This window comes from Macaca fascicularis, chromosome 9 (genome assembly GCF_037993035.2).
Source record: "Macaca fascicularis isolate 582-1 chromosome 9, T2T-MFA8v1.1".
Taxonomy (NCBI): Eukaryota; Metazoa; Chordata; class Mammalia; order Primates; family Cercopithecidae; genus Macaca; species Macaca fascicularis.
The window spans coordinates 109,638,006-109,647,052 of NC_088383.1; the positions used below are offsets into that span (position 1 = coordinate 109,638,006).

At 50.0% G+C, this 9,047-nt stretch overlaps 1 long non-coding RNA gene across 1 annotated transcript; it reads right to left on the reverse strand.

The window, feature by feature from the left end:
• Nucleotides 1–457: 457 nt before the first annotated feature.
• Nucleotides 458–3,890, reverse strand: LOC141407731 (uncharacterized). Its single transcript, XR_012418083.1, has 2 exons — nucleotides 3,679–3,890; nucleotides 458–1,661 (listed from the first exon to the last, which is right to left on the reverse strand). It is a non-coding gene; the product is annotated as an uncharacterized lncRNA (long non-coding RNA).
• Between the last annotated feature and the right edge of the window lie 5,157 nt (nucleotides 3,891–9,047).

A 9,047-nucleotide genomic window follows, 5' to 3' on the forward strand; every position in this document is an offset into this window, starting at 1 on the left:
CCGGCTAATTTTGTATTTTTAATAGAGATGGGGTTTCTCCATGTTGGTCAGGCAGGTCTCGAACTCCTGACCTAAGGTGATCTGCCTGCCTCGGCCTCCCAAAGTGCTGGGATTACAGGCAGGAGCCACCGCGATGGGCCAACAGCTCTTTTTAAGAAAGAAAAAAAAAAGACTAAAGACTTAAAAAACAAGCAACCATAACCACAATACCACTATCACACCTACAAAATTGGCAAGAATTCATTAATATCAATTACCGAATTCACATTCAAAATTTCCTTTTTTTTTTTTTTAACATTTGGTTTGTTCAAATAAGAAACCAAACAAGTTCCACCCAATGACGTATTCTATTGCCTTTTTCTTTCTCTTTCTCTTTTTAAAATGTGTATGAATCTCTTTTCTCTTTGAAGAACCGTTATATGCCCAAAAGAATGTTTCACAGTTTAAAAAATTCACTTTTTAAAAAAACTTATTTTTAATGCACAACTAATATATAAATATATTATTGTTTGTAAAAAAAGAAAAGAAAGGAAATCAGGCACTACAGATGAAGTGAATGTCTCCCTTGACCATCCCCAATGCCAGCTCTTTAACCTAAATCTCAGTCTTCTCATCTGTAAAATGGGAAAACTTCCTTTCTTATGGTTGCAGTGAGAATTAATTCTACAGAGGTTGGAAGCGCTTAGCTCATTGCCTGGCTCACGTAATCGTTCAATAAAAGTCGCCTGTAATTATTTTTCGTCATTGCTATGATGCCGGCAGACGCAGAAAAGCCGTCCAGGCCCGTGCGCGTTCAGCACCCTGGACAGAGGTGGTGGCGGCCCGCGCTCTCCCAGCCCAGGCCAGCCTCCCCACGCGGTCGGGCTGGGATCTGTAAATAAAATTGCCCGGCTTCCGGCGAGTCCGGTGCAGCCGGAGAAAGGGAAAGAAATCCGGGATTTTCCGAGCAGCCTGCTTCGGCTCTGCATCTGGCGGAGACAATTACTCGGATACGCTCCAGCTGGCCTCCCCGAGGCCCCGGGTCATTTCAGATGTGGGCCCTGGTCCTTGGGCAGAAGCTGGGCCGAGAAGATCTGGAGCCGTTGCCTCAGTTTCCCGGATTGCAGGAAAGCCCGCAGGGGAGGACCGCGGAAATCGCTGCAGGAGACCCCCTAGGGATCCCTCCTGCAACCCCTCCCCTACACACACCCACACGCGCCCACACACACACACACTCAGCCTTCACTGCCTTTGGGAGTTGGGTTGGGGAGCGGGTGGAGTTGGGAGTTGGGGTGGGGAGCGGGTGGAGTTGGGAGTTGGGTTGGGGAGCGGGTGGCGGTGTTTGGATGGAGACAGCAGCCTCCTCCGGAAGCCGGCCCAGGGCACAATTAGCAGGGAGCGGAGACGCCCGCGAAGGCTGATTTAATTAGGTGACACGGTGCCAGGCAGGGATGCGGGGGGAGGGGAGAGCAGGGTCAAAACATTTTGTAAAAATCTGTTTCACAAACGTTGCTGCTCCCCTCGGGCCAGAGAGAGATTACTGCGTCTTTGGTGTCGATCAAGGCTGGCAAGAGGCAGCCAGGAAGATGAGGACGTATCCTCTTCAGCCTCCTTCTTTTGTCCAGTCTCCAAAACAGTCCCAGGAGCCATCAGCTCCTCTAGGGTGCAGGGTTTGAGATCACCTGGGAAGAGACCACTTTTATAAGGGGGAACAAAGTGCTGTCTGTCTTATGTACACTCATCTCCCCAGTACTCACATGAATAATATTAGCAGGAGTTGCTGGAAGCATCTACTTTCCAAATAAAGCTATCATTTGCTGAGAAAGTACTCTGTCATTACTAGCTGTCTGATCTTGGTTATTTATGTTCTGTGCCTCAGTTTCCTCATCTCTAAAACAGTAAGGACCCTTCTAGAATGGATATGAGGAGTAAAGGAAGCCAACATGTAATAGTAAGCACTTAATAATGGTTTGCTTTTTTATTATTATTTTACTACCATTAGGTGCAGGCTAGTTGTATGACATATGTTTTCTCTATTCCTCACAACTCTATGGTATAAATATGATTATTCTCATAGATGTAGAAACTGTGACTCAATGAGTTTAAGTAACTTGCTGTCACTGACCTGGTTAAGGGAAGAGCTAGGAATTAGACTCAGGAGCTGGGCACAGTGGCTCACACCTGTAATCCCAGCACTTTGGGAGGCAGAGGCTGGTGGGTCACCTGAGGCCAGGAGTTCCAGCCCAGCCTGATCAATAGGGTGAAACCCTGTCTCTACTAAAAATACAAAAATTAGCCAGGTGTGGTGGCAAGCGCCTGTAGTCCCAGCTACTGGGGAGGCTGAGACACAAGAATTGCTAGAACCCAGGAGGTGGAATTTGCAGTGAGCCGAGATTGCATCATTGCACTCCAGCCTGGGTGACAGAGCAAGACTCCATCTCAATAATAATAATAATAATAATAATAATAATAGGACTCAGAACTGTTTGGTGTTAGAGCCTGTGCTTTTTCACCATCCCACTCCTGAGTTGCCTCAGTTTCCCACTTGTGATCTTCTCTTAGTCCACCTTCCTGGATCCACCACCATAACTGTACATGCCTCATCCCAACCATGTCTGGCTCAACCAAGCCCACCTCCAGAGCCCACAAATTTGTGTGGCACTGAGTAAAAGGAAGCATGCAGCCCACATGTGCACACACACATACACAAATGTGCATATGTCACCAGAGACGGTCACACAGGATCACCCTCCCACAGAGAGAGAGACTCCCAAAATCACGATCTCACTCAGAAGTAAAGCAAGCCACACACACGCGCCTATCTGCCATTGGTCACATTCAGAGCACCCCATCACAAGGGAAAGAGGTTTCACATAGAGAAATAGTGACACCCAACATCACAAAAGAGATGTAATGTACAAATACACAGATACACAAGGTATGTAACACTTCCACGTACAAACACACCAAGATAATAAGATAAGAACAACTGCGCACAGCCACATACACAGGAAGATAGGTTTTTTTTTTTTTTTTGTAAGACACCATTTATACAGATACCCACAGAGATACAAAGTCACAACATAGCCACTGGCACACACCATCTCATGGAGAGGTATAGCTACACACCCACCATAACACCCACAATACACCCACACTTAACAGCTGTAGCCAGACATGATGTGACATAGAAAGAAAATCAGTGAAAACCCAGTCCACATGCACACACTTTGTACACACACCTACACAGATCACTGGAGACAGGAAACCATAATCTCACAAGCACACAAACATACACACCCCAAGTCTCCTTTCAGATCTTCTGGGAAGCTGGCTTCAACCCAAGAGTGTCTTGCCTCCTAAAGTCTTCAGGGTATGGGGATCAGTTGACTCCCTTACCCTCCCTTCTCCAAGCTGAGCCTAGGGCAGCAGGGATACAGTCCCCCAGAAGACATGGGGAGGGGACCCTGGGCAGCCGATCTTAAGGACACCTTGTCTAGCATCATATCTAGCCCAAACTGAGGCCAGCTACTGGGACTTGGGGGCTGTTCTCCCATCCCCCAATTCATTTCCCCCACCACCCCAGCCTCATACTCCAGCATTATTTTTCAGAAAAGGGCTGATGGATTTATCAGGGACTCCTTCCCTGGGGAGTGAGGACTGTCTCCTCAAACCTCTCCCCCACCTGTTGTCACCTACCTGTGCAGGTGCTCTGTCTCAGCAGCTCAAAGCTCCAGCCTGGGCAGGGTCCCGAAGGCAAGTGGGTGGAGCCTGGTTCCATCCTCTGCACCCCCAGTTCTAGCTCCCTCTGCAGCTGCCCCTCCAGCTCCAGGCCCCCTGGGCAGCCCCCTCCCTCCCTGCCGCCTGCTTGCCCGGCGCTGTGTCTCTTCTCTGAAAACCAGACTAGGGACGGGGGGAGGGGGGAGGATCCCAAGAGAGGAAGTGGCATCTGACGGCCCCGGCACCAAACCTGGGGGGCTGCAGGGGGGAGGGGAGGAGCAGGGAGGCCTCTCATTGTGTGAGGGAAATTTTATTTTTAACAGATGCTAAGGCAGATGGCGCAGAATTAACAGAAAATGGGAGAGGAAAGAGAGGAAGAACATTACTGACTCCGGAGAGAGTGGACATTAAAAAAATAAAGAATAAGGGAATGAAAACAAGTTTAAGTGCTCTCTCCGGGGGGGAGGGGGGAGGGGAGGAGAGCTGAGAGGCAGAGAGGGACGGAGCAGCGTGGTGATAACCAGAGGCGTGAAATTACAAAAGTAAAATTTGTGGGACTCGGGAGGGGCTGAGAAGGCCCCAGTTTCATTGCAAAACTCACTCAGAAATTACTGATGTGATGTTTGAGCTTTTATCATTAATAATAATCGAGAGGGGAGGGGAAGACAAAAGGACTTGTGGGCTGGGTGGGGGGGTGTTGAGGCCCCAGGAAAAAAGGTGCGTGCGCTGTGGGGAGGGGGTGAGAGAAAAGTCATTTCTGTGACAGGAAAAAGAAGATAAGAGAGAAAAACTCAGGGAGACACAGCAGAAACTGAGACAAATGGAGACATAGAGGCAGAAGAAAAGGAAAGGAAGGAGAGAAATAAGGGAGAAAAAGGAGGAAGGAGAGAAGGTGTGGGAGAAAGGTTAAGACAGAAGTTGGGAGGGGAATTAAAGGCAGCTGAAAGAGATTCGGAGGTGGTGCGGCAGAGACAAAGAGATAGAGACGGGAAAGAAGACAGAGATGAGGAGAGAGACAGACAGGAAAACTGTATCAGAAACAGAGCAAGACAAAACACACAGTGCACCCGTGGGTATGGAAACTAGCCCCGAAGCCGAGTGAGCAATGCACAAAGTGACCAGAAGCAGGGGACCCGGAGAAACGGGGCAGGAAGACAAAGACAAAAGAACAGAGGCCCGGACAGACAGACAAATGGATGAAGAAAAAGAAAGAGTTGGGAAGAGTGAGAGACAGAGTGAGTGAAAGGCAGAACAAAACAGAACAACAACAACAAAAAAAACTCAGACTTTGAACGAGACACAGAAAGAGTTGGAAAGACAGAAATTCCAGGAGAGAGAAACAGACCCCCACAATCAGGATGAGAAAGGTGAGACACAGAAAGGGAGAAAGAAAAACTGAGCCTGAGGTGGAGAGAGACAGAGAGGCTGTGGGGGAGACGACAGAGAGGGCAGGAAGGGAGGAAGGGATGGGAGACAAAGAGGAATGGCCGTTTATCTCTCCTCCCAAATTAATTGAGGCTACATCAGCCTGAGCCACTAAAACGGAGCGATTATGAATGGGTTAGTCACAGGTGGAGTTAAAGGCCTTCAGAGGGATATTAGCCAAAATTGAGTGGCTTTTAATTTCTTTCTAACGAGAGACTGTGGCTGGGGAACCAGGCACCGCCTCCGCTCAGCTTCACTGCTAAACACGGCGTGGGGGCGGCCTGGGCCACTCGCCACCTGACCTGTGTGGCATAGGCAGCCAAGTGGAAATGGCCATGCCTGCGACATGCCTGCCACACGCTTGCAACATGCCTGTAACATGGCCCCCCACACAATGGGAGGCCACCACCATTGTGGTGGGTGAGGAGGAGGAGGGGTCACAGCCCTTGGAAATGGCCAGGCCAGGGAACACATGGGCAGAGGCTGAACAGTCTCAGATGTGGAGGAGGACCAGAGGGGAAGCAGATGCTTTGTTAAAAAGTCCTGCCATTGCCACAGGGTTCCCCAATTTCCTGATCCCACTTTGAAGAAGGTATCATGGTCCAGCATTGCTTTTCTCCATCCTGGAGAAACCCAAGGCCCTGAGATGACAAGTACTATTGCAAACTTACACATGAGTGACAGTGACAACCTGAACCCTTGGAGCAGGATGGTGAGGCCAGAGAACCAGATGTGAGTCTCAACTCAGGCAGAACCCTGGATGCTACCCCTCTGGCTGGGCCTTGGTTTCTCCATCTATAAAATGGGGAACTGAAGTCTCAGATCTCTGCTAGCATCAACATGAATGACAGACAGAGTGAGTGAATGAGACAGACTTCCTGTCTAATGTCTTATCCAGGGGTCCATGTTGCATCGGGGACATAAGGGATTATGCTATGTGACCCAGGTGAGCATTTGCAATTACTGGAATAAGGTATGTGAACTAAACATAGGGTCCCTGGTGCAGCATGATACAAGTCACAGAAAGTGCAGTGATGGTCCCAGGCCGTGAGTTCACAGATGATGGATGCCTAGGTGGTAAGGGCCAGGAAAGGCCAGAGAGGAGGGAAGATCACTGTGGACTAGGGGAGCCCAGCGAGGGTGTAGTTTGAAATGGGTGATGAATTGTGGTTGGAACCACAGAAGAGGACATTCCTAGTGGGGACACCAAGATCAAAGGTGCAGTGGTGCCACCCTGGCTAGAATTGACCCTATATGGATATATGGTGGGCAAGGGTGAGGGGGACAGAGGGGAGACAGTGGACTCTGGTCTTGCAGGCTTTGAGGCTTGAATGAGAACACGGAACTCAACTCTGTAGGTGTGGGATGGAGGGTGCAGAGTGGGGTTCTGAGCACAGGCAGAAGAGTATGTGGGGATTTGGGGTATTTAGGGGAGGTCACCATGGGACAGGAGTTAGGGGAGAGCATGGAAACAAGTGAGCAGGTGGGGGACTGATGTAACAGGGTGGGTGAACCTGAGTGAAGGAGAGGATGGGAGAGATAGAAAGAGATGGCAGGACCTGGTAAGCGACAGGGTATGGGAATGAAAACAGGACATGAGTAAAAGATGGTCTTGGGTGTCAAGGCCAGCGCCTTCGAGAATGTTGGTGACCACCGCAGTAGGCAAAGCAGGGTGGGAGCTAAGGCAGACACAAAGATACTGGCTTCCACCCGAGAACAAAGAGGCTGTGGGAGGCAGTGTGGTCCAACGAGGAGTTCAGCCATCCAAGCATCTCTGATATCCAACTTCTTGTGCTTTCTTTGCCACTAGTTAGCTATGGGACCTTGGACAAGACACTCCCCATCTCTGGACCTCAGTTTGTTTATCTATAAAACGTGGGAGTTGGTCTGGGCTCTTTTTAAGTTTCCCTCTAGGTCTATGATTCTGAGACCCAGAGACAAAGCCAGGGACAGAGACCTGGATGGAAACAGAGACGGGGAGGGGAAGAGAGACTGGCGATCACTCCGACTGCCCTCTGGTCCCCTGGGCCAACAGCTGTGCCCCCTCCTCCTCAAAACTCCATTAACACTCAATTAGGGGGCCTGATGGGTTTGAGCCTGGAGAGCCCCCTCCCTCCCTTGCACACAGGGTGTCCCATTGAATGTTCAACTGATGAGCCCACCAGGTGGAGGCTTCACTCAAATTTATAACTAACTCTGGCGGCTGCCCTGCCGGCCCCTGCCTCTTCTGCCTTCCTTCTCCCAGGGAGGAGCCCGTGGGGCTGGGTGAGGACAGAGAAGGAGGGCAGCGCCCACGCTGGAGACCCCAGAGATGAAAGGGAGCGTGCCCCAAGCAGAGGAAGTGGGAGGGGAGAAGTGAGGAAGAGCGAGTGAGAGTGTGTGTGAGAGAAAAATGACAGGCCCTGAATATTGGGCGCCCTCACTTTAAATCAAGATAAAAGACTGAAGTGGAAAATGAGAGTCCAGAGAAGCCCCGGACGGCTCGGGGCGCTAATGGAAACACATGGCTGCCGGCTGCGGGCTTGTCAGCTTCCCCCGGCGCTGCCATTCCCGTCTGATAATCCGGCCTGCCATAAAATTAGACTAGCAAATACCTCCTGACAAAGATGCATGTTTCTCTCTATTGTGCCATCATAAAAAAAACTCCGCTGGTGACTCGGGGAGCCGCAAACTTCAATTTAAATTTACAGTGCTGCGGAAGGAAAGTGATATGCACTCAAAAATTTTAATAACCTATTAAGTTACGACTTCAATTTCATTTTATGAATATTTTCCTTGGGGAGCATGGCTATCACAGAGAAAGATAGAAATTTAAAAAAGATAAATAGTGCCATTAATCTCCAACATTTCTCTTCCATTATCCTTGAAAATTAGGAGTTATTTTTGTTCAGATCTTCATGTAATTAGCTCCCTCCACTTGATTCACTAGCCAGAAAATGACCATGTTCAGAAAATTAAAAATTTGTCATTAAGTGGAATTTAACATAATATCATTTATCTTTATCTATTCCCCAGCTGACAGCAGGAAGCCTTGGCTGCCTTACCGGCTGGTGTGTCAGAGTGGGGAGGGACTGCTTGGGGAGAGACACTGGGGGAGACAGAGATAGAGACCGAGGGAGGGAGAGAAGGCCAGTGCAGAGGGGGCCAAAGCCAGGCGAGGAGGGCAGAGAGGAGGCCTTCGGAGCTGAGAGTCAGCCAGGGTGGGGAGACATATGAGACTGAGGGCAGAAGAGAGGAGGCGCAGGCTGCTGGGGTCAGCAGGGGTGGGTGTGGGCCTGAGAGCAGGGCAGATGGGAGGGGCTGAGGGTGGAAGAGGAAAGCCAGAGGGGCACACAAGGAGCAGGTGCCCAAAGACGAAAGTAGCTGGCTAGTGGGGCTGGGGTGAACAAGTGACTTGGAGTACAGAAACCCAGCAGAAGGAAAGGAACCTCCAGAAAAGGGGGGCTCGATGTGGGATGGGAGAGGTAGGGGATGCCGTGTCCATTGGGAGGACTGACCACAGTCTGGCTTCAAGAGAAGACAGAGAGACAAAAAGAGATAGAGAGCCAGAGAGGAGGTGACAAGACACTGAAAGCCAGGAGGCAGAGATGGAGTGAGGTGGCAGCAAGTGTGAGTCAGAGAGAGAGAGAAACATAGACAGAAGGGGCCCCAGGAAGTCGCCATGTTTGAGACCCCAGACAAGCCCTTGAACTTCTCTTGGAGGCTGCATGGCTCACTCTCCTCCTCCCCTCCTCTAAACAGCCCCCACCCTAGTTCCCCCAAGTCAGAAATCATCCAATAAACCATTCAGACCTATTCCTGGGTGGAGAGAGCTGTGGCCGAGCCTGAGAGACTGAGAATTGGATAAAGGGATTAAACAGCGGCACATTAGTGAGAGATTTAGAGTGTAATAAACCCATTTCATAATAATATGTGCGTTGGGG